Source organism: Egretta garzetta, unplaced genomic scaffold (assembly GCF_000687185.1).
Source record: "Egretta garzetta isolate BGI_Z169 unplaced genomic scaffold, ASM68718v1 scaffold45, whole genome shotgun sequence".
Lineage (NCBI taxonomy): Eukaryota > Metazoa > Chordata > Aves > Pelecaniformes > Ardeidae > Egretta > Egretta garzetta.
Window position 1 is genome coordinate 10,275,491 of NW_009260028.1, and position 26,110 is coordinate 10,301,600.

The 26,110-nt window shown below is 39.9% G+C and overlaps 1 protein-coding gene across 3 annotated transcripts in view; it reads right to left on the reverse strand.

Annotated features, from left to right (window-relative positions):
* ERG (ETS transcription factor ERG) overlaps positions 1-26,110 on the reverse strand; it is a 62,901-nt gene that overhangs the window by 34,851 nt on the left and 1,940 nt on the right. The gene's annotated exons all lie outside the window — the stretch shown is intronic.

Below are 26,110 nucleotides of genomic sequence, written 5' to 3' on the forward strand. Positions count from 1 at the left end.
CTCTTCCCCCAGCCTGCACTCAGCTACCAAACTGCGGCCTCTTGGATCTCTGGATGTGTGAACGTGCTTCTGTGAGACAGGAGGGATGCCAGAAGAACACCTAATAACACCTCTCCTTTTTGCCATGCCTCTCAGATGCCTGTGGGTCTCTGGCCTGCTAAAAACTGCTGCTGTTGGTGGTCTGAAGCTTTTCTGATGAGCCATTTCCCAGACGGGAAAGCCTGCAGACAGCTCCTGCTTTTCAAGGAGCTGTGGGGGGAGATGGCTGTTGGTCCCTTGCTCCCCAAAGATTGCTCCCTGGCTACACTGTGCTGAGAAACAGCAGGGGGGCTTGATGTGCTTGGATAGTAAAGTAGCAGGAATCATGTCACAAGAACTAAAAAAAGAAAATGTTAACTGGAAGGAAAATAGAAAGTTCTTTCTCAGCAGTCCATGAGAGTTTTTCATGAAAAAAACCCCAAACCCTACATACATATACACACACACACACACACACACATATATGCACACACAGCCTGGCCAGGCAATCACAGTGCATCACACGCCTGAGACTCTTTACTGCACAGTTCCCCCTTTTCTGCCCCACTATAGAGCTAATACATGACCCAAAATACCATGTAATGAAATGTTAATTTTGGAAGAGCTAGCTCCAGTAAATACGTGAAAGTGTGAATTATACAGGAGAAAGCAGATACAAGACTGTGAATACAACAGGCAGAATATTATTTTACTCTGTAAACCATATACTCATAGACCTTTTCAAAACAGGCATCAAACACTATATAATGGATATATTTCTCATCCTCCCCCACACAAGTGAAACAAAGCAAATTTATGCTGGTTCCTGTTAAACTTGACTTCACCTGATGTATGTTAATTCATTAATACTTCGGGTAAGTATAAATCTAAACAAAAAAAAATATGGGTTTTCTATTAATTGGCATTACTAATGACAGTAAATATTGCTTGTGCTATGTTGCACAAAGAGGGAAAGTACACACATTTTAAATTCCTTAGGAGGACTGCAAATGCTGGAAATATGAGGCCAATTAATAACGGTTGTGTGAATATCTGAAAGACTATGGCAAAAACAAGACAAACATAAATGAACCCAAGAGAGACTCAAGACTTCACATTTCAGGAAAAAAATGCCTAGCTATTCATAGACAAAAGAAGCTGAATTTGCTAGCTAGAGTTTTGTTCTGATTTAATAGCAAGCACTCATCTGTACTCCATCCTTGTAGTTATCAGTTAGTGCATGCTGACAGGTCTGTAAAGGCTCTGTAGGAATAACTGAGTTTCTTCCAACTTTGCGTGCTGTTGGGTCTGTCCTTATGTAGAAGGCTTATTAATGTGCATGCTACAATAGCGAGTACCTCTGACATTTTACTCCGAGTCCTCACTGGTCTTTGCTGGCCTGTCTTGAAGGACAGGAGGACATGTATCAGCCTTCCCTTGAGCACATTACAAAAGCTGAACTGGACACCTAAACTTTTGCACAATTTTGAGGACTCAGTGTAACCGGAGAGCATGATCTAAACTAGAATTAGCCTTACTTCCTCCTTAACCATCTTTTCTCTTCTTGCACTTAAGTGAGATTGAGGTTTCAGTGTGAGAAACATGGAAACTATGCTTAGCATCTGTTCTGCTACTCCTCCTGTGAGCCAGGACCACTGATGTCAATGTACCAGCAACGACTACAGGTTATATACGTGGTCCTTGCATATCCTCATGCACAGAGAAAAGTTTTCTCCAACACATGGATGGGAGTTGTGTGTTGAGGGTTGGCAACTGCTGCCTTTCTTCCTCTCAGTGAAGAATTTCTGAATCCACTGACCTTGCAAGACCTTGCACTGACCTTGCAGTGATGCTGAACAATCAGAGCTGATACAACCTGATACAATCTCATGTGAAACTCATCCTGTGGGAAAGCATAGAAATAGCATGAAGAAATATGAAGCATTTCTCAGCTATACAAGAATGTTTGATAACTGCCATAATTTGGTATCTCCAAAAAGAGACAGAAAAAGTCCTTCAGCTGCTCCTTGCATGAATCCTTTCATCATGTCTTTCCTTGATTTCTCTTTACTAATTAAAGCCTTCAAGCCTTAACCCTAGGTAAGCTGTGAAAGGAAGGCTCTATCAGCAAACTACTGTACTGAACAGCTGACAGAAAGCAGCACGGGTATTTCTTTCTTAAATACAGGGACTTAAAAACATGCTTTTTGCTATGATTGATTCTAAATGCAAGCTCCTGGACCAAATGTAATATAAAAATTGTCAGCATTCACCGTTGTGAAGAATAGCCACATGGTCTGGCCACATATAAATGTAGACAAAACTATTAATACTAACATGTTTGGCAAGGGTTTTTTACATATGGATGCCAGTTCTATTTCTAGTAAATACTTTTCATTATTCATTTACATGTTAATCTTTTTTTCACATCAATATTAATGCTGTTTCTGGAGCAGTTTGGCAACATCAAGCAGTAAATGGGATAAAGTAAAGCAACGTAAATGTTAATAAATATTATAAAATAGATTCATTATAAGGCTTCTTTCCATCTTGCCAAGGTTTGTACTTTTATGGTAATAATTTAGGAGTGAATGGGTCATCTTCCTGGATTTCGCATGACAATAACATATTCTCGTGACAGCTCAGAAATGAAGCCTTTCATTTCTAGTAACCATTGTCCGGGGTAATGTAATATGAAGAAAGCAACACATACTGCTTACAGTGGCAGGTGGGAAAGGTCTTTCATGCAAGTCTGTGAAGTAGAACTGTTGGTAATATTATCCGAGGTCAATACTGGACAGGATTTTCTTTATTTCATCTTCCTTTCTCCACATACTTCCTCTCATCACATCACCAGCAAAACATAAAAATCTCCTTTATTTAGTTTTTTTTTTTTATTTTCTGATCACTTGTACTATGCAAAACCTGGCTTCTCATTTGGACTTTCTGTACTAATGATAAAAGAACAAAATGTCTTCTCTATTTGGTTTTGACTTATACTTCACTGATAAGTTAAAAAAAAAAAAGAATAACAGACTGACAAATTTGTAGAACAATAGGTACAGCAACGCCTTTAAAGTAGGCATAAAGTCATTAGGACAAAGGTGTTTACTTAATCAAACGCAAGATTACTTGGCCTAGAAACTTGAAGTTAGTTACAGGAAATGTGATTGTAGTAGTTCCCATCATGAGAAGTATATGCAAGCTGACCTGTCCTTTATACGCAATGTCAGGAACTACGGACAAAGACTTATTTTCCTAAAGGTTGATCAAACTTAAGAAATAATTCAAGACGACAATGAGGTGTGCAGTTGCCTAGTATAATTTGTGTGTGCTGAGAGCTATCAGGGAAAAAAAATACTGCAGCAGGATTTTAAAAGACTTCGGAGGCCATTCTAACCTGGCAATGCTTTTTCTCAAGTTAATTCTAATTAGGGAACATGCCAGTTTGCGCATGAAATACGTTTGTGCACCGTCCCTCCATGTCATCAACCCAGCTTCCACTTCAGACATGACACCATTTCCATTCATTTGTACAGCAATCAAATTGAACCATGTCTCCAGGTACACACTCATTGCATGTGTCTGTCTATATGTATATCTCAAAATATTCAGCTCTTTTTTTTTCATTTCTTCAAATATTTCCATGGTTTATTGTTTAATCCCTGTAACAGAAAAGGTTTAGTAGATCTTTTTTAACCCCATTAGCTATCCAAAATTTATCAAATGATTTGCTGCTCCAACAAATGCTTCAAGAACTTTGAAAGTCAAGAACTTACTGGCCAGCACTGTCAAAATCCTAGCAGGAAGCAGCACACCACTGTAATGAAAAACACTGGCCACAAGCCAGTAGGACACTGGGCAAGAACTACACAGAAAAAGGAGGATGCATGAGGAGACACAAATACAACAACAATGCTCTTGTACGTTGAGAGATGCTGCAGACAGTGAAATGCATTTATTGTTTGTGGAGTCAGCACTCCCAACACTCCAAAACGGACCTGTTACCCTTGACTATGAGGGCCTTGCAATAACACTGCAATTGAGAACTTTTAATTAGCTTTGCCATATGTCATTGCATTTATATAATCTATTCTTTGACACTGGTTTTATATTTCTCCTCATTAATGCAAACAACGTCTCCTTCTTCTCTAACCTGATTTCATGACAACACATATGTAAGTACGAGCTTAGAGCTCCATACAGCCACAATCCGTTCAGACACAGGTTGTTTCCTATCACTTGTCGGATGTCTACAGTTGGTCAGAAAAATTAATTCTCCACTCTATGGAGAATTCTGACATACTGGGACTTATTTTCATTTTAAATTAGAGAAAAAGCTGTTGTATGAAAACTTTCACCAAAATGTTTATTAAAAGGATGAATCGTAACGCACTGGCGTGTGTTTTGCAGATGTTAACACACTCTAATAAACAGTTACATTTGGAGAGGACCTGCATTTTTTGCGGGAAAATTGTTCCGATTAAGACCATGCAATTAGCTTTATTAAATGTTTCCATGCTTTCTTGCACTCAGCATCCCTTGTCTTCTCAACAACATTTGTTACTGAAATTGTGTGCGATCCAGTTATGTACAATTGCAACTGAAAGAAAGAGCAGGTGAAAGTGTGCACACGGTATGCACCTCGGTACAGCTGCTCCAGACTTACCAAGTCACTCTTCTCGCTTGCTACTCTTCTATTCTCCCTCAGACTACATCTTCTGATGCTCTAGCAAGCTGCTTATCTGGAGTGAAAGCCTAATTTCCAACAGGCCAGGAATGTCATTTCCACGCTGGAATGGAGAGCACATGCGAGGCTGGATACCAGAACCTTGCAGAGCAGCGGGCAGTCTTCCAGTCTGAAACTCTGCTCCGCTCACGTCTGCAGCAGGCATCGCTGCATGATAAAGCAAGCTGTGGCTGAAGTGCTTAAAGAGCTTCTAGCCTAACTTCGCAGTCCCGGTTTAAAGCCAAGCCTTTGAGCCTTGGATTCATTGCATCCAGCAATAATCGGTGAAACAAAAGACAAATGATTAATGTTTTAGCCTTGCTGTAGCTTATTAATCATGATGCTCTTACAACTCTCTTCTGACTGTTCGCAAAAGAAGCGGTTTTGCAAGATACTCAATATGGTGTGTGGAACATACTGGAAAAGGTTACTACTTAAAATGCAGTCACCTGAGTCAGGAATTGCAGCACACATCTGGAAAATGTTTTCCTTCTAAATCTCTGAGTCTTGGATTCATTAGATCAGACAAAAATCCACATATTATATTCATGAGAGAGTTCAGGAACAACAAAAAGCCTTGGCAAGTACAAGATAGGAAAGACAGATGTTGTCCTCACCTCCACCCATGAGAATCTTATTGCCAGCTCAGCTAACATCCTCCACCTATTTGCAAAGACCACTTGGATAGTTTGTGTTAATCCAAACACAGGCCCATTGCTGCCACTTATCTGATGTCTTCACCTCTTGCTGAGAGAAATACAAAGGATGTTTGGAAGCAAAGGAGAGCCACCGCCGCAGTCCCACTTGAAAAAAGGAATAATCAAGCATCCATCAAAATGCTGTTATGAGATTGCAGGCTAGATTAATTTCTGGGAAACAACAGCAGATGTTTAAAGACTGATCTGCAGCCCTCTTTCTGTAAGTCATTCTCCTGGCTTCACTAGGACTAGTAACATGTACAGAGGCCTCATGGCTAAGCCCAAAGGTTTAACATTTTATGTCTTAATGACCAAATTGTGAGACATTAGAAATTCAAATGTAGACTGTGGCCCTTTATCATCATTTCTAATATATACACTGTCATTCCTGAAATGTCAGCAAACCCTATTTTTGTCCAAGCTATTTTTATTACCTCCTTTCATCATAGGGCAATATTTGTGGCATGAGGCATTCAGCTCCAGGTCTCCAAGTGCTTCATAAAATCAGAAAAAAAACACTGTTCCACTATTGCAGATGGGGAAACTTTGGTAAGAATGACTAAAAACGGGTCTCGGCTTAGAAAACATATCTCCCTCATGCCAAGCTCCATGCTGTATTTGGGACTACCCTGCATCTCACACACTAAAATTATCACACCAGGTAGAGCTAACATCCAGAGATCAGGAAGTGTCCATGAGCATCTGATTTAAAGAGCTGCCATTTCAGAATCAATTATTTCACCTGCAGTCTTTATCTGACAGTAAAGTGCAAATGAATAGTTTAACCCCAAATCAAGACTTAATACATGGAAATAGGAAAGGCTTTCATATACGTCACATGCCCTGGCCACCATCAAAGCAACACAGCGGGTTTGTTCAAACGCAATGATGAAAGCCTCTGTCCTGCGTCCGTTTCAGTGCATGTTCAATGCCAGAGTGACTGCAAGAGCAGTCTGCCTGCGAGCAGCTCTGCCCGTGCACAAAGCCCAGGGAATTAAAGCAGACGATCTGGTGCTGTACAGTGATGAGTCCAGTTCCGTTTTTCCTTCTGCATGATTAGAGTGCTGGTAAACTACTTAAAGGCTGAGGCAACACCAGGTTTTATTCCCTGCACCAGTAGCTGAACGAACAGGGTTAGATGGCTGCAGGGCTGGAGCAGCACAATGATCGGTTGGGCTCAGAATACGGATTCCTGAATGATTATGTCAACCTTAATTCACCAATGCTAAAAACAATACAATTGTATCCTGCAGATTGTATATTGTAAACACATTTTTAAAGAAACTGTAGCTTTGTATGCTTATTTTAGCACTTCCATCCATATAAAGAGCTGTAACACTGAAGTTTGAATGACTATTTTTTCGGTCAATACAATAGACTTTTCTTCTTTTTCATCTTGATAGCATTGTCCATTATGAACTTTAAAAGCTTGGAAGTTTTTTCCTCCTTCATGCTTGGCTGTTAACTTCTAGGGCTTCAAAATGGCTAGAAAACTTGGGTATAAAACTTCTTTTCATTTCTGCCTCACCCCAGGGCTAGCCTGTTGCTTCTACCCTGCTTTTCTAGCATAAGGCTTTATTAATTTGATGGAGTAGCCAACCTTCTACTTTGTTAAAAAATAAAAACATCTGGGTTTTTTTTTTTTCAGCAATCTTTCAAGCAAAGATTTGTTTGGCAAAACAGGTAGCAGGTTTGTAAAGTGGCCCACAGCCCAATCGGAAGTGAACTGAGGCTGCATGCCACACCTGCTATGAATTTCTGCTAATAGATCTAAATGATATTGAGAAAGAGTCTTGGGGCCAAAGCAGCTGCCCACAACCAGACACCAGTCCCATCCTAGGCATGCAATCCTATCCCTTCCTTGTTTCCTCTTAACATCTTTGGCATCATGGGTAGCCCCGGCGGTTTGAATGGGATGTCTTCAAGAGTTACTGCGTGTTTATCGGAGTTAGTCGTCTGTCCAGAACTAAAGGCTTTGCTTGAACATGGTAACTGCCCTGGTACTTTGGTTTTGGTAACTTTATTGAGAAAATTCTTAAGATACCACATGATTTTTTTCTGCCTTATTCAAAAGATTTGTCCAGGGTTATCACAAGATGGTAATATTTACAGCTCATTTAGCCAAAACTACAAGATTATACATTGCATTTATATTAAGCTTAATATTTGCTAACTGTGGTGGGCTGATCCACCACATATGTATTTGTATATATAATTATATATACCCATTATATATATATACACACACACACAAGTATACATACACACACACATTTTAGATAACCTCATCCTCAATCTCTGAACAAGTATTAAAGTGAACATAATTCAGGCTTTAAAATACTTTTTTCTAAGGCATACTATGTACCAAAGACAAACTCATCAGCAAAGTGATGAGAAATGTATAGGAAGGAATGAAGAGACCTTTCCAGCCATTGCATCGATGAAAGAATTAAATATTAAGGGTAAAACTGAAAAAAGCATCCAAATTAGTTTCCTTTCCAATGAACCTTTGGTCTTTATGAATGCCTAACAGCATTAGGGAAATAACACTTGGACGATGGCCATGAACTGAACTTCTGGGTGACCCATCACTTCCCTGTCATGGCTCTGTGCATGGTGTTTGTGCACGTGCGCACACGTGTGTGCCACGAACAGGTCGCTCACTTTCTGGTTGGAAAGACTGAGGTTAATGGGGGATCTTAGCTCCAAATGTAGTATTAGCTACACCAAAGAAATCATGGGAAAACAAAAGGGTGTCCACTGGGTGTGTTACCCGTTAAATCTGGCTGGTCCCCTCAAACCAGCAGCCAGGCACGGCAACCAGACCAGAGAGAGGGCAGGGGGAACTGGTTTTGGGCATCTGCAGAGCTGCTTTCCTGCAGGTCAGCTTCCTCCTCAGGGACCCCCTGGAGCTGGAGATCCTCTTCCCTGCTTCATCAGGCTGACAAGGTCTCAGGTGCTCCCCTGTGTTCACCTTCATACACATTTAAAATTCTCACCTTCCTATTTAGAGAATGCTTATCACACTCAACATTTATTAAAGTAATTTCCTTGATTGGTATATTTTGCAAACACTGCTTAAGCCATCTGCATTTGTAAGGATGTTTTCATTTACTTCCAGATGTATTTCTCTTGATGTTTTTTTCACGGACTTCTCTGCATTAGATAACTGGAACTAAAATGCAAATTGCTACTGCTTTTTAAAAATTCACTACATTAAGAGTGCTCTCCATTTCTGTATGACATAGTAACAGAAAGTCCTTTGTTTACATTAGTTTCCCTTCCTTTTCCTCAGCCACCTTTTATTCTGGATCTTCCATGTATACATTGAATATACACGTATATAGTATGACATGCTTCGCATGGTATTCCCCATTTTACGAGCATATGGAATATTGCTCAGATGGGTAATCTTTCTAAATTCAGAATGAACTTTCCAAGTATGCCCACTGTGTATGTAAAATATTTCCTGTCATGATAACCTTTATAGTGTATAGCCTAACATACTTTCCTATAATTGTTTAGAATTAATATCTTGATTCATACTTCAGCGCACGTTATTTTAGTCGTTTGCCACAAAACATGACTAAGGAAATTAATACAGGGTTGAATGTCACAGTTTTAAGTCATTCCTGTGTGTACAAAGATTAACACAGGAGAGCTCATAGTAAAATAGCAAAAAAGTTATGTGCGTGCTTACATTTAATTATTTTTAACCTGCTCAAAAAACTGAACCAGTATAAAGTAAGGACGTTGTTGTTTTAGCTCAAACACTATGAGATCAGTCAAAGAGACTGGTATGGTTTTAGACATATTGCAGCTGGAGAGGTAGACAATCCAAAGGATCAGAAGAAAAATGTTGTTTCATACCTATAACAGGCAAAGGTCAGAATGAGTGTTCTTTCTTTGTCCCCAAACAAAACAAAACAGAACAACAATAAGAAACCCTCGCATACACAAAAAAATCTGCTTTGTGACACTCAAAAAAATTTAATCCCAATTACACCTGTGGTTTTACTTTCAAATGGAGTTCTTATTGCTTTATGTAAGTAATGTCTTTCTAAACAAAGTCACCAATCCAAAATTACAGAATTTAAACAATTACTTTAGAAAATTTTCAAATTCTTTCATTCTTTTTCCCTTTTTTGGGAGAACTGCCTCACAAGTTCAGCAAACAGGTTGTGGCCCATTTTTAATTGTAGATGCAAAGAAGAAAAGGAAAACGCACGTGGCGATCTTTGATGTGCCAACAAGAAAAGTCCTGCAGTTTTTCCCTGTAGCAGTATCTCTTCTGAACTAGTGGCTACCAACATTAGCACTCTTACTAAAACCACGCTCTGCAGCTCTGATACTGACTGTAATTTTCAGTGACCCCCCAGATGTCTTTATATACTGTACGCTATGCCTTCAAACATACAGGAGAGGTCTGCGGGCTGTTTCTCTTTTATTGTTTCCCCAAACAAACCCGTTTCCTACAAGCTGTTCCCATATCTTTTGTGCCACATCCAGCTTCCCAGAAAAACATCAGGAAAACAAAGTGTGAACTCAAAACAACCCATTTCCACAGAACAATGTGCCATACCGAGGAGGGAGAGAGCTGGAGGGGGGAGGGCTGGGGAGAGGGGAAAGACAGACGGCGAGGGACAGAAGCTGTTTTGATGCTGCCAAGGGACTTAAAGAAAAAAGGAAGGAGGAACTTCTAAAAGTCACAGAGAGGAAGAGTTGTGTAACTGTAAATATGCAACAGCAAGTTGCCAACTATTTCAAAGATTTGAGGTTTCAAAATCATCAAGAAGGCTAACTGATTTGCACTCTGGGTTTTGAGCTTCCAGGAACACCTTTATATGTCTGAGAGCCAGAAACTACCATATCTTTTTATAGACCACTCAAGCCATACTTGGTCATAATTTCAAGTTGAATCACTAAGGAATGTAAACAGACACCATTTATGCTTCTCTGCAATCTAATAAAATGAAAGCATGGACTAAATAAAGCAAAATGATACATGTTGTTCTGTAAGAAGGGAAAACCAGAAGATCATGATGATTTAGTTCCTGGCTGACCTGAGCAATCTCCAAAGTTCCCGGTATTCAGTAAACCAGGAAAACCCATACAGTAAACTCCCATAGGTATAATGCATATCACTCACTGAGACACATAGGATAAAAGTCAATGATAAATGTCACCATGCCGTTTTAAAATCCTGTTTCCATATTTGGCTTGTCAAGGATAGAAAAGCAGAATGAAGGAATAAAATTAAATAAGGAACAAATTATTTTAGCCTTGCTGTCCATGACAATTATGCGAGTAAGAAAGAAATATTTGTAGAATCAACACAAGGACTGGAATGCTTTTCCCCAAATCAAGAATCCGACCAGCTTTCAAATCTTTAGGCAAGGAAACACTGCTTTTGCAGTGAAAAAAATGTGGTTCCTTTCTTTTTTCTGCTGATAAAAGATGCAAAACCACAGGCTTTGCAATCACTTGCAATTAAAAGTCACAGTCCAAAACACTACCATGCATCAGCAGGACCTGGCATTACCATAGAAGGTGTATCCTATGGAGAAGGAGGTATGCTATGGCGCGATGCGCTGACTTCCTACTGTGGACCTCAGAACTGCCATGGTACTGCAGCAAATGTCCTTACTTGCTTCCAGTTGAGGACCTTTCAACTACCTCAATAGTATTTTCTAACCATGAATGTTATGCTGTGCTAGATGCAAGAAAGAAATACACTCTGCTATCTGGGCACAGAACTAAGGCAAAGCAGCAGATAGACCTTGTCACAGAATGCTTGCAGCTAACTCAGAAGGGAAACAAGCAGAGGGAAATAGATACAAAGCACAACTTAAGTGCATAGTGTGACCAGTGTGACTGTCACAGTCGTGCCAGAGGTTATTATTCAATTTGAATGAGCTATGCAGAGGATAATAAAAAATGAAAGGCTACCACGCAAGGCAAACAAGAACTGGAGTGGAGGTGAAAAGACTGAGGAAGGGGGACGGAGGAGCAAAGAGCTATTCAGCTAAAACCATACGAACGATTCATCCCTGTCTGGGCTCCTGCAGCTTCCTTCTCTGGCTCTGCTCTAGCTGATCTCCCTCTCTGTGTCAACATCACGGTGGCAAGTGGGAAACTGGAGGGATCTCTCCACTTCTGGATGCCCTTTGACTGCCCAGAACCACCCCTGGACCTCACAGTGGGGTGAACATGCAAGAGCAAATGCAATGTGTGGTACTGACAGTGCCCCCGGGTGCTCCCCCACCTGCTATAGGTACCTGTGCGGGGTGGGATGGGGTATCCCTGCAGGCTCCTGCTGGAGCAAATTCCCTAACACAGCACATCCCACCAAAGGGAAGATGGCTCTCACCCCTTGTGTGCAGAATCCTCCTGTCCTGTTGCAACGCTGGGGCTTGGCTTTTGATAATGTCAGGAGCTGCCAACAGCTGAGGTAAGCCAAAGGCAACAGTAAGTTGATAAGAGCACTTGACAGGAGAGCAGGAAGGTGGGCTCTTTTTATGTTTTATTTTCCCTCTGAGAGCCTGACAGACTGAAGACTGGAATTTGACCAAGGGAAGTCTTAGAGTTTTCTTAATATATCATTCAATTCACCTGGAACACATCCAGTTAACGAGGCTTTTGTAGTTGGGGGTGCTCAATACATTTTCAAGTCAAGCAAATAATTATGATGCACAAGTACAAATAGGTGCCCAGCCCCAGGTACCCATGTGTGAACTAGGCGTCTGTTCAAAGCATGACTTTATCAAGACTGCAATTCTGCAGCCGGCCAAATAGAAACTGATTGCTGAGGATTTCAAACACTATTTTTACCAATACAAAATTATTTTAAATTGTTCAGTGCAAACTAATTTTGCTCCATCAGAGTTAACAGAAACACATACTTGGTTTTCCTAAGAGAATGCTGACTCTTCTGAATGTCTTTTAAGTATATAAAAGGTTTTTGAACTCTTTTCTATTAAGATACTTCCAGTAACAATGAAATCGAAAACAGATCTTTAGAAACCAACTCTTTTGTAAGAATATGGAAAACAGATCTAAGGCTTCAGGAAGATTTTTGCTTCCTCATGTTGAGTATTTCATCACTGACCAGGCATGTTTTAAAGCTGTTTATTGCCCTCAGAAGCTTCAGACCTCAGTCTTGACTGTGGAGAAATAGTTTGCTAGAAACATTTAAAATTCCTGCCACATCTACTTTTTCTATAACTAGGCTTTGTATGTTGAGTACACTAAATATCACATTTGTCACATGCACAAATAACTTTTTTTTAATCATTTATTTGAAGATTCAGTTCTTATTTATGCAGTTTTCGAAGTCTGGAGTTCCTGACTCTGTATTTCTCGTACAATTCCTGAGGATATTTTTCTAACTTTTCTAACTAGGTGCCAGTCAAATCATCAATTCTTGCAAAGAAAACTACACTACTCATTTTAAAACTTGGTAGCAAAAAATTTTGCATTCCACACTGATCTTTTCTATGAAGTGATCTTTTATATGCTCATGCACTTCCATTGACATAAATAGAACTATTTGTAGGTAAGAGCTAACAGCCTTTGATTTACAGATATTTCTCAAAGCACTAGAACAACTTCAGCATTAATTGAGCTTTGGGGCAGTCTATGAAATTTTAGCAGCTGAGCAGTTTAATGTCCCATTTCACGCCAGATTAAAAGTGCAGAGAGGTTAGTAATGACAGCAGTTCTGTGGGAAATAGAAAAGCTCTGAAAATCACAATGGAAGTGTCTCGGGATGGGAACTTGAAAAAAAGCAGCTGGTTTTTGAAACTACATAGTGATTTTTTCAAGTCACACTGTGGATCTGTGGACAGAACTGGAAAGCCTCTGCCCGAGCCATCAGCCATCAGATCATGCATGTACAGAACCTGCACTGACTCACTGGTGCTACATAACTCTCTGTTCCTGCCGGGCTTACAACATGGGAATTACAAAAGGCGAAATGTCCTGTACTTAGCCAGCAAGAACCGGAATAATTAGCAGGCTACTGATTATATGAACAGGAGGGCTTGGGACTTTTTCTCCTCCTGTATTTTCATTCCTTAGAAGGAAATATTTTCCCATACCAGCAAGTTACTGAAATTTGAAGTCAAGTGAACAGTGTTTCTGGTGGAAAGAGGTGTAGGATGTTTGTGTGAAGATGCAGGAGACAGAGTGTGAAACCAGCTCTGTCCTTCAGAAACATGTGTTTAGAAGTTGAGGGCAACTGAGGATTACATAAAGCAGAGAAAAGGCAATCTGAGCGAAAAAGAAAACAGAGGAAGAGATGAAGTAGTCCTAAAGGAGATCAAAGAAATCTAGAGAAGGAAAGAATATGCATGATTAAAAAACAGGCTGAAATCCTTGAGACTGGAGGATTCTGCTGATGGCTAGAGCACTGGGAAGGCACTGAGTACAACAAAATCAACCAGGGAAACTGAGAAAATCAGAGGCAACCGAGGGAATGTTTGCAAGGACGTTGGTGTGCTGAAGATATCCACAGAAGTTACAATTTATACGAGAGACTCTCCATCGCTTAGTGTTGTAAGACTTCAATATACGGAGACAAATGAGGTGGGGGTTTTTTGGAGCAGCGTACAAAACTAACTTTAAAAAAATCCTCATTTTACTTTAGAGATATGTATTGACATTTGATCAGCAAACCCACAGGCTCAAGGAAGCTTAGAAAGTAAATCAGAAAGGAATACCAAAAGAGAAAGGGGAGAAAAAAGATACTGAAGGTCAGGGAATTGCACACTTCTATTGCGAGCTTCTGCACTAAATTTCCTGTCACCTAAAAGAAGACAGATGCAGCATTTGGTAATTAGTGGGCACGCTGGGTAACGGGCTGGAATAGAATGGATAGATATTGACACATTCATACTAGAGCAAATACGGAAGGTATAGATTAGAAAAACACAGTGGCTGGTTGAATAATTTCTTTCATGCCAGCTCTGTTGGGGCTTTTTAGCAGTAGGACAAACTAGGGAATCACAGTGCTGTTTCCTTCTGAGCCAGCTGAGTTTACGAACAGTCTTCCATGAATCTCTGCCATGCCATGTTAAGCCTTTTGCTAAATGACCTGCCCTGCAAATGGTGTGTGTGATAAGGAGAATGCATTCATGTGCATGCACCAAGGACTCCACCTCATGTATTATTTTCACGGTCGTGCTGGGACCACCTCAGGCATCGCATCCCCTACACCAGGGAGACATCTTGCTCTGTTGTTTGCAAAGTACGATGCAGGTAGGGAAGTACTTGTCTTCACCCTGACACAACTTGCCTGGAAAGGAAGGCATTTCCTTGCTGCAGAGAGCAGCGCATCCACTCCTCCCGGCAGTGGTGACCTCCCAGAGGATGGCAGTGGCCTTTGCACGGCACCTATGCCAGGCTGAGGCTGAAGGGCACGATGGGGCTCGCTGCTTGAGCCCAGCAGTATTTCATAAAAGAAGCTCGGGGTCTTTGCACAAAAAAAGAGTCTTCTACTGTTCTATAAAGGCGAACGCAAATTTTTAGCTTGCACTTTGGGCTTTGGATTCTCCATGCATTTGCCTAATTCACAGGAGAAATCTGGAAACTTTGGCAGTGTTTTGCATAGGACTTCTATTGCTTGCAAAGTTAGACATTTTTGGAAGTTTGGGCCTCTGTCCTCCTTTGCTTGGCCACATTCTCATTTACTGACACAAGTCTGGTGATTGTAAATGGTCTCTGAAGTATTGGAGATCACAGTTTATGCTCACTGTCATGAAAATTCAGAGTATAATGACTTTATTTTTCTTTTCTCTTAGTGTGCCCTGTATACTAAGCCGACAGTTTCAAAAAGACTAAAACTTTGTCCCCCTTAGGATATGTTATGACTCAAAGTACTTCCTTGACAGATTTTGTTTTCCCACCTTTCACTTTGTTTTTTTCAGCACTGACCAGCACTGATTATTATTGCTTCAGTCGCTCAGTCGCTTATGCAGTCCTTTGTAAATTGTTTGAAAACAAATTATCTTGTTCCTGCTTCTGCTCAGCATCTAGTTTTAGTGTAATTATCAAATTTAGAAGTTTCATTTTCAGCATTTCCCAATACTATTTGCTTTATTTTATCTAAGATTTTAAGAGTTAATTCTGAGGATTTATCAAGCTTCCTTTTTAACAACTGTAGTTGCCAACTTTCATGATCTTACTGAACCTTAGGTTCCTTTGAACCTAAATTCTAGAGTCAGCTGAAAACCTAAGTATGTTAGTTTTCATTTCAGCTAAAATTGTGAAATTCAAGGATTAAAAGGCAGATAAGATGAACAATATAACATGTATTATTCCCTGAAATTCCACAATTTTTAAGCTCGTGAATTCTGAATTCCAAATATATTTTACTGATAAAAGTTACAACATTCCCCATTGTCACCTTAATTTCAATATGGCGTCCCACAGCTCTCTATCTCTACCTTGAAACTTTAATATAGAAACTTTTGCAACATTTTCCCTTGTTGTCTTATTCAACTGTCTGAATTTCTCCAAGTCTTCCTCTTTTCACTAAAAAGAAAAAAAAAGGAAAGCAATGCCTTGGGGCTCCAGACACCCCACTTAACGTTGACCTTTCTCAAGCAACCTACCAGCCCCCTTAATTGATCCTATCCAGTGTCACAAAAGCCTTCAAGCCCCTTAAATTGCAATACTTGGAGAGAACATTGCTACTAAGGTATATAGAGGTCGATTACCTTTACTTGTGATATTACAAACATTGGATATATTCAGATTTTAAAAAATGAGCTGAAGCTTTTGTCAGTTACGATACAGAAGATGTATTTCTCCAATAGGTTTGACTGCCAGCTTTATTTCTTTGCAGTGTCAGGAATAAGACTTCATATTGGACATCTGATGGCAAGAATCCATCTGAATCCCAGTTTACAAACTAGAAACATGACCAGAAATGTGTTTGACTCACTATTTTCAGTAATCAAAAAGTGCACCCTAAAATTCCAGGTTACTGAGAGTTCATCTGCATCAGACCCTTAGACAAGGTATACGTTTGTGTGAGATCTACCTCCGCATGTAGGACAAGGTCAAGACCTAAGTGGTACTAGTACCACATGCAGCCCCTTAAGAAGTGGGTAAGCAATGTCCAGGCAGCATGTGTAGCTCCTCTGCAGGGTCTCTGCCCCGTGATGTGTTTGGCCCCAACACATGAAGTGTTCAAAGATTTTAAGTCAGCCTTGGAAATAGAGAGCACTTAAAAGCAATGCACTTTGGGTCTGCCCCCTGGCTTTTAAGACTTTAGGGTAGATTCTTTAGCAGGAGGAGAGTCTTTTGTCAATGAAAACTGAAGAATTCAAGCATTGATATAATTTAAGAAACTTTCCTTTAAGAAAACCACTAAATATCGCGAGACTCCTGATAAAAATTGTGAGAGTTTCCTCCAAGAAGCATCCTCCAAGAAGCAGCTGAGACTGACAGAGATTGAGGCCAAGCAAAACCTCTATGGAAGAGGAAAACAGCACTATGAAGGCCCAAGCTCAGAAGAGAAACACACTTGGGAGTTTAATTTGGTCTAGTCTGGGTTCTAAAAGGTTAGATTAAGTATGTGATGAAGATGTGGAAAAACCAAAGTGAATCTGAAGAGAGCTAAGATTTAACATTCATGCTAATTGGAAGGTATCTGGGCACCATTATGGAGAAAGAACTCATGCAGAATGAGTTAAAAGTCAATAATTTACACGTACATTTTATAGCTTGTGCTTTACTTCAAAATATTTTAACATCTATTTAAATGCAATTTTTAAAAAGGTGGTGTAGTTGCCAAATCTGCAGCACACTTGCCCACCAAGCAGGTTTGCAATTCATAGTTCATTGTTATCCCATTTTGAATGTTTGGACCTAAAGCTTCCCGTCCTAAGTGAGAAAACAAAATGCAAAAGTGTTGCATGAGTAGCAACAGTTAGCAGCAATTTTTTGTCTGAAAGCATTGATACCCATGCAAACAAAACCCTAGCACCACCATCAAATGAAAGGTCTGAAGAGTTTAAAAGGGAACAATTACTGTGTTGCAGAACAAAACCAGTCTCTGTTTCTGTAAATTAAAGGTGGGAGGGAAAATACATAAGTTTTGCAAAACTGCAGTTTCCTAGCATTTCAGCTAGTTAAAGCTACAGGTTGGAAGGAAGGCACAGGAAAGAAGAGTATAGCAAAGCCACTTTGCCCAAATTCATCTCCTGTGTGACTTTCTTCAATTTTCAGTTACAGTATTTTACTAAACGAAAAAAAAAATCTAACTATGTTCAGTTTTCCTTTTCTAGAAAGGTAGTATTTACTAAGTAGGGGTCTTTTTTTTCACATCAGTGAAAACAGGTAAGTGGTGTAATGCTTTCCAGTTGTCAGTAAGCAGTCCTTCTTAAAAAATCCATCCAAAGTCTCACTGAGTAGAAAGAGTGGGAACTCTCAAGTTGATGAGCACCTTGGAAAATCAAGATGCTTATTCAGGGCTCTAAGCAGAGATTTATCAACCTGACCCAAGGGACCCTTTTTTTTTTAAAATTTCAAGCTGGACCATTTAAAGACTTTCTACTAAACTTGCCTCCTTTGGTATAAAGCAGCAATGATTTAGTCGGGATTGTAAAGATTTACTATGCACTTTTCCTATCTTATTAGAACCAGTAGTGGAATCCACTTACTTGAATTTCTTTGGCTCTGAATGCTGAAGAGTATGACATCCAGAGGTTAAATTCCTGTCTATCTTTCATTTCAGCTTTATAACTGTAGTGAGTACATTTTCTTAAAATCTGTGGATTCTAACCCAAAGGAAATTTATTTTTAATCCCACCACTATTTTAAAAAACCCTAAGAATTCAGCAGTAAAGTTATTAGACAACTGGGATAATTATAAAACTTTTTCAGGTGATTCTCTGGTTTTGCTAAATGTTTATAAAACATATATTAAACAGTTTCAGTAAAGACCTTCACTGAAACATTTTCAGGAGAATAATTGTTTCTTGACCAATATTCCTAACAACACATACAAATTTATTCTTCTCACTATGTAGGAGCCCCACACATGGGAATGACGATGCCTTTTTTGCTGTGTATCTATCAGACAAGAACGATGACCTGTCTCTCTGTATCCTTTTCCTATATTTTCACTCCAAATCAGAAGAAATAACATGATTTTCTGATGTCCCCCTGGACATAAGTCTCCTCATAACTTAACCTGTCTGATGCAGTACATGTGCAGACAGTGGTGTATAAAATGTGCTGGATTTGTCTTATTAGTTCAATAAAAAAAAAAAGTGGGGGCTGTCACCTTGCCATTGCAGAGCCCAGCACAATGAGGCACGTTTGCACACTCTTAATCTAAAACATCAGTGGAACAGCTGAGATGCTTTAAGTTCAGCACACATCTGTATGGTGTGATGGATCACATCTACAACGACCATTCAGTGAATACTGTGCTGCCTGCGACCCTCCACAGAGCTTGCTTTTTTGGCTGGGGCAACCCAGCTGGATTCAAAATTCACTGAAGTCAATGGAGAGACTCAGCACCATCGACAGGATCACGCTGATCCAAAGCCAGGACAGGAAACTCTGAGGAAACGTAAGAGCTACCCTGTTTGTTGCCTTGAATATTTGTTTAGTGTTTTGGAATTTACTGACTAAAGCTGCATGGAAGAAACTTGGCAGCCAGAGACTTTTGCCAAGTTGTGTTATTTTGGTTGTATCAGAACTCCTGAAATAAGCCCAAAACTCCAGCGAGACTTTTGTGTTCATGCTGTAGCCTCCATGAACTCACTCCATCCAACCGTTCAGGACCACCCGGGAATGGCAGATCTCCTGCAGTCTTGGCTAGCAAGGCTTATGCTAAGAACATCATGTGCCCGGTTCTCCTCTCACTTTACATCCAGCTTATACCTCTGTAGCCCACTGGACATTGTGGATCCAGTTCTGATTTACTCCAGCTTAGAGAAAGAGGAAAATTCAACAGGTTTATCACAGAGCCCAAGTACAAGGCTCCCAAAGTTTGAATTTCTTCAAGTGGCCACCAGGCTATATTTCCTCTCGCTGAAACAAGCATTAACTCAAGTGACCACGTCCATCATTTAACCACCTGGACAGAAGCGTAGTCCTGGGTTCCACATCTCATGAGTGGCTATTTTGTTGACTAAAATTTTCAACAAAAATGCACCTTTGGAACTCAAAAAATACCACATTTAGAAGAGAACAGACATGAAAAAGGAGCCTACAGATTATTTGGCTGGAGTTTGCGTTCGTTAAGAGGGTTAATACAAATGTTCCTGATTGTTTCTGTTGTTTATGAATCTCGACCTTCAGAACAGCACTGAAATGTGCTGTCTCCTAAAGATGTTCCCTACCGATATGACACACACTTTGTATTGTTTCACTGCACACAAGCATTAATATCCCAGAGGTAACCCACCCTTCTTTTAACGGCTGGTGACAGGTCCAATGGCTGAGCAAAAATCAGTTGAAGGAAAGGGAAGTCTTGTCGGAAACGAGATTAATCTTGTAACGAGTGTTCAGCCCTGATAACCCATCTGTGCAGAGAACTGCTTTAACTGGAGAGCAATTAACCTTCACCTGACAAGCTCTGTCCAACCGTTATAAACAACATTAAAGGCACACGATCCCCCTCTTTTTCCCCCCTTTACGTAGACTAAACAATCAGATTCTGAATTCCATGAAAACGGTACATGTAACGCTGCCTTGATGACAAATCGCAGGAAAAATTTTTAAAAGGTAATGGCTGTATGGAAATAATGTGAAAAATGTCTCTGGCCACCACTTTAGTGAGTTGATCTGATTAGTAAAAAGCAACAATTTTGAGCACTTCCAAGGGAATACCTTACGCATGAGGGAAGCTGGTGTGAATATGCCAAAGACTAACAATGATAAAAAAGTATGCAAGTAGATAAGAGCTGGCTAACCACCTCCCAGGAACATTGCTTTCAGGACAGAGAGTCTATTTCCCCAACACCCCTGTGAACCCAAAGCCAGGGGGCAACTTCTTAAGAGCTTCTTCACCCATGGCCTTGTGGAAATTGTTTGTCAAAACTAACTTCAACTCGCAGAACCCATCTGCCAGTAACTGGGCTTTTGGGACAGGTCCTCACAGGACAAGCTCTCCCATCGCTTCAAGCGATACAGTCTCTGGAAGGGTCTGTAAATCCAACCTCAGATTCCCAGCCTGTTAGACCACAAGATGAACTTAAACGACTGCCTTTCCCATAGTAGTCTGAGGTGATCACTGAACATGGGTCTATTCATCAAAGATGAAAAGGTGTGATACATATGAAGCCACAATAGCAAAGGACTGCTCAGCTCTATGGATAAGATACCAATCTCAGTCACAGTGGCAGAAACCTGGAATGACTCCAGGGGAATCATTGGCAAAACAATGCACAAGATCTGGGCTGAGCTCCTGAATAACTTGGGTGAAAGCCTGGCCTCAGTCAAGCCATTGGCCAAATACTTCTGACTTCATTTCACTTCAGGTTTCATAAATCCTCATTCATTCTATTCATGTGCCTGAAAGCAATTACCCTGGAGTCACGATTAGCGATGGAGGTTTTCTGTCTTTGTTTACTTTTCTTTTGCTCTAAGTTTCTCCTTTTCTTAGCAGAGTTCAAACACGCAGGTCAGTTCTCTGTACAGTGAGGCACAACTTCCATTTCAGGCATTTTGGTTGAATATATATGTCACTGTGGACTGCAAGAGATGGCCGTGACTCTTTAATATTTCCAGAACATGCTCTGAATTATTTGTTGGAGAAGTCCACCTCAAGGGCTAGTGAAATGTATATTTTATTTGGTGATGCATACAAATAAGGAAAGGATGTGGACAACAAGGAGTAGAGGGAGGTTGCTTGCTCTTCATCTGACAAGAATGACAATGTATTCTGAAGCATCCTGATGTGCAGCGTTGTAAAATGCAGGGCTGCTTTTCCTACCATTGCAGAGAAAACCCCTGGTATTTCATAGTCCAACATAACAGCATTGGGCTTCATTTTTTAGACAAACGTGTTGTACTGTGGCTTAAATGTTTAAATAGTAACAGGCAGAACATTACCCTTATAGCAAACAAGAAGGACTTAGATCTTTTCAGTGAATTAGATATTAACAGATAGGAAGTTCCTATTGAAAGCATTTCCTGTATTGGTAGTCCCTGATTTTGGCGACTTATCTGGGTAGGAAATGAATGCAGGAAGTATCTGTCTACAGTCTCTTTATCATCAAGGTAATTGCTGTGGCAGCATTTTACTGTTTATCAAGGTAATAAACATACTGTCTAAAAAAAGATGTTTTTCAGCTCTGAAGAATGAGGTTTTCAAAAAATCTTACAGGCTAGCATTGCAGTTATGCAAAACCTTCCATGCAGAATTAATATACTGCTACTTGTTTCTCTCAACACAACTGTAATTAGGGATTTGTCAAACAAAACCTTTCCAGTCTCCTGTGGCTTTTTTCCCAGTTATAGCTTTGTTTCTCTGTATCTCGCTGTCTCATCTCTCTTAAGTCAGGTAGGTCATTTTAAAGAGTACTGCCACTTCCCATAAATAGTTATTCACCACCCCTTCCTGCAGATATTTGCATATACCCAGACCTTGCAATTTGTTGTTGTATTTCCTTCCCATCTATCAGGCACTGCTTAACCTGGCAACACGTACATTTAACTAAGCAAGTCAGATCTTTTCCTAGTGTGAAAAGGTTACGCCAGCCTAGTGACACCATTTCCCACCCATCAGTTGAGATATACACTCTACAAATAAACATACATTGCAAACAAAGGGAGACAACGTGTCATATGCATTCCTTCCACTCATTCATTTCCAAAATTCACCGTTCCAAAAGACCAGTTGCCTGGTCCCCTGTATGTGGATGATCGCCTGGTGTGTCCTTCAGCCTAGCCTTAAAAACCTGCTATTACTCATGATTCTTTTTTACCTTTTAATGTTCCTATGACATTTTTATGACAATAATTGTCATTTTGTTCATTTTACTTTGAAACAAATTGGATTTATGACACGATAATTACCAGAAATGGTAATCACTGGTTTGTACACAGCAGTTATTAAAAAACATTACTAATATTACTTGTTTATTACCAACTAATATCCCTTTGCTGAAAGCAACGTTTAATGTTTCTAATAGGATGGCTGTGCATAGTAAAAATCAACAACCCAGTGCCTCAGGATGCATGCCAAGGACAGAGGTAACTTCCTTGTGGTACAGGTTTGCAACCTGAATCTCACCAGATTTCCTGAAACTTCTCCCTCTGCTCACTGTTATGAATTGTTTACAGGATTATATGGTCCTTCTTGGCGGTGAGGATAAACTGAGGGATAAGCACCGTCCAACCTCAGGCAGGCTTGATTACAACATTTAAAATAACCTCTTAAACCATAAAGACACATTCATTCTCCAAGGAAGAGCTTGATAGCTTCTTTTTCATAGAAACGCTTCAAAGTTTCTGTATCGTTGCCAGTGTTTTGAACACAGTCAGCATTTCTTCTATAATACACAAAATATATATGAAGGACAGCATGATAACTAGCAGAACACATGCCATTTCGTGAGACCATTGGCTTTTCATTACTGATCATGTGAAAAACTGCTAGCATTTCTCTACTGTATAATCATCTATCAAAATAAATTAATTTTTAATTAATTAATGATGAATCTGATAGAAACCACATTGCAATCAATGAAATTATTTTGGTTAACTTGACAAGGTTTGGCACTGCATGTGATATTTTCTACTGTATCACTTTCACTTTGTTAAAATTGATAATGCAAGTGATACAAACCCAACTTGTCTTTTTTTTTTCCTCCACTTTGCTGATTTTCAAATTAATTCTGTTGGCTTGATTCAGAAACTCGCATTATGAAGCCTACTTCTTTCTGAGTGAACAGCATTATATATTTTCACTGGATTACAAACCGTCACTTGGAAAATAAATATCTTCTTTTGGCATTCACATTTCTCAAAACTACTTCTGTATTTATCTTTCAGCAAGTCATTCTCCAAGAGCACTTGATTCTTTTAACATTATTTCTGAAAGGCCTTTTATAACTCATGGAACTTGCTGAAAAACATTTTATTAAGAGATAATATAGTTCTTGTTAAGAAAAAACAAGCAAACAAACCAACTCAGTCAAACATATGCATTTTCCAGCTGTTGTTTCTTGCCTGGGGACTTAATTTTGGAAAGCAAAATCCTTATATTTGATTTCATTTTGACACATGTGGCCACAAACCAGATTGAGTTAAATGACTGCTGACTAAAAGCAAAAGAAAACAACACAAAAATCCCCCAAATACCTTCTTCTGTTCTTACATGACTATTTTCCCTTGGAATGGTACATTTGTACTTGAGTCAGAAACACTATCGTACCTGGAAATAATTATAGGTCTGATTCTACTGCCTTTATCGGAACAAAATCTTCGTGACATTGGTGGAAACTTTGAATTAAGGAGTGCAAGACCAGGCTAAGTGGTTTAAGGCACTCTTTATGTTCTTGCTTCTGATTCATCAGCGCACTCAGGTGTGTGCGTAGCTCTAAAAGGGTGGTGTCATATCACCAAAGCCAATGGATCTATTTAAAGGCTTAAAGTTAAATATACCATTGGGTTATTTGCTGACTGAGATGAGAACAAAAAGAGAATAATCTTTATAATTTTTTTTTAATACAAGGAACCAAAGTACAAATTACTGTATTAGTTCTGTTGGATTTGGTGCAGATGCAGTCCTCTAAACAAAGACTTAAATATTTCCATACGCCAAGAACAGATTTTTTTTTTTAACTGTCTCCAGCTTTCCTTGGATTTAGAAATATCTGAGTGAGTAGTCAAATTTTCTAAAAGAAAGTGAGAGAAAAGTAATACTACAGCACGAAGCACAGACTAAGATTCCTCACAAAAAAAAAAAAAATCTTGCCACTATATACGGCTTTTATCAGCATATCCATACTCTTTCAAGCTTTAGAAACCACAAAAATTCTCTTCTTTATCAAATGCACAGACTTTTTCTCCCAGAAATCGTAGCTTCAATGTGACCAGCACATTAGGAACTAGTAATAAAAAGTGGACATGAGCATATTTAGAAGTAAATTAGAGTAAAAGAAAAATTGACAAGTGCAATCAATAAGTCATTATAAAGTCACCATAACTTACTGAATAGCTTTTCTAAGAATAATTGCATTGGCAGGCAGGGAGAGAAATATAACAAGGCTTGCTACATGGCCAGGAAGTAGGATTCTAGTTGTATTTTTCTATTTAATGTTCTTTCCTCCATTATGGGATAATGGGGAAAAAAACAAAATGACCTTCAGGATAAGTATTTTTACTTCATCCCAAGGTAACACTTAAGTAATTTTTGCTCTTTTTATAAAAACAAAAACAACAAAAAAAAAACCACACCAAAAAAAGACAGATGCCTAATTCAGAAGCCTTTGATATTTTCTAAAGTTGTATTTACAGTAGATAGTGGGACGCTGGCGTTAGCAGTGCTGTATGGATTTGATAGCTGTCAGCTTCAGTGCCCTGCACTGTTGTGCTACCGCACATACCTGTCAGGTACTACTTGTGCCAGAAGGAAACTTGCCACCTTAGTGCTGAAATCCTGACTGTTGAAAAAAACTTGAAAAACTTGGAAAAAACCCATTTTATCCTTCAAATGCCAAGAAACATTAATGGTAAGATTAGCCGTGTGCACACCAGGTATTGCAGAGCGAATGCACAATGGAAGTATCAGCCTGCTGACTGCGTAGTGAAACCAAAATTGGGGCTGTGGAGGCACGCACCTTCTCCCACCCCTCTCCTCTCTCCAGTTTCTTACGCTGCCCAGTCAGAGGGAGAGGTCCCCGGCCTGAGCGAAGGCGGCCGCTCTTACAGCCTCAAGGTCAGAACTGAAGCAAGCCTCCCGTGTCAGAGCCCAGGAAAAAGGCACTGCTGCCTCCTCCGTCTTGGGAGAAACCCTCCACGGAGGTGCCTTCCCTGCCACGGGGAGAAGGGGCAGGGGGCAGCAGCAGGAGGGCAGGGGATGAGAGGAGACGTGTCTCCCAGTAAAGCCACGCTCATGACGTCAAGCCCAGCGCCAGAAAACTTACACAAACCCTTGCCTTCCTAGATACCCATTAGCCCCAGATAAGCCAGCCTGATTTCTCATGAGCCCAAAGTGTCCCATGGGTCTGTCTGCAGGTTTCTGGTGGGAAAAGGATGAATCAAAGTTTTACTGGAAGGCCACCCTTGCATGTGTGTACATTTAGAGCAATTTCTGCCAGGTTATGAAGAAATACATAGACATTTGCAACCCAAATTTGACACATAAGGACTCCACAGCTTCCCTAAAGAGAGTGAATTCCCGGCAGAGAGATCCCAGGTAAGGCTCTCCCCCTTCCTTGGCCACAGCCTCTCATTGCCTACACTGGGACAGCTGGGCTACCCATTGCCAGCAGGCAGCACAGGCCATTATATTGAAAGCGCAAAAACCATTTGCCAAACGTAATTGTTCAGCAAAAGCACAAACACTGTTTGGCCTTCAAATGGAATTTCTTTATTTCGGGAACCTCTCAGTTAAATGACTTCTTTATGTCCTCAGTATAGAAGAGGAATTGAATCTCTTTGGACTGGCGTACCTTCATGTCAGAGTACATTTCCT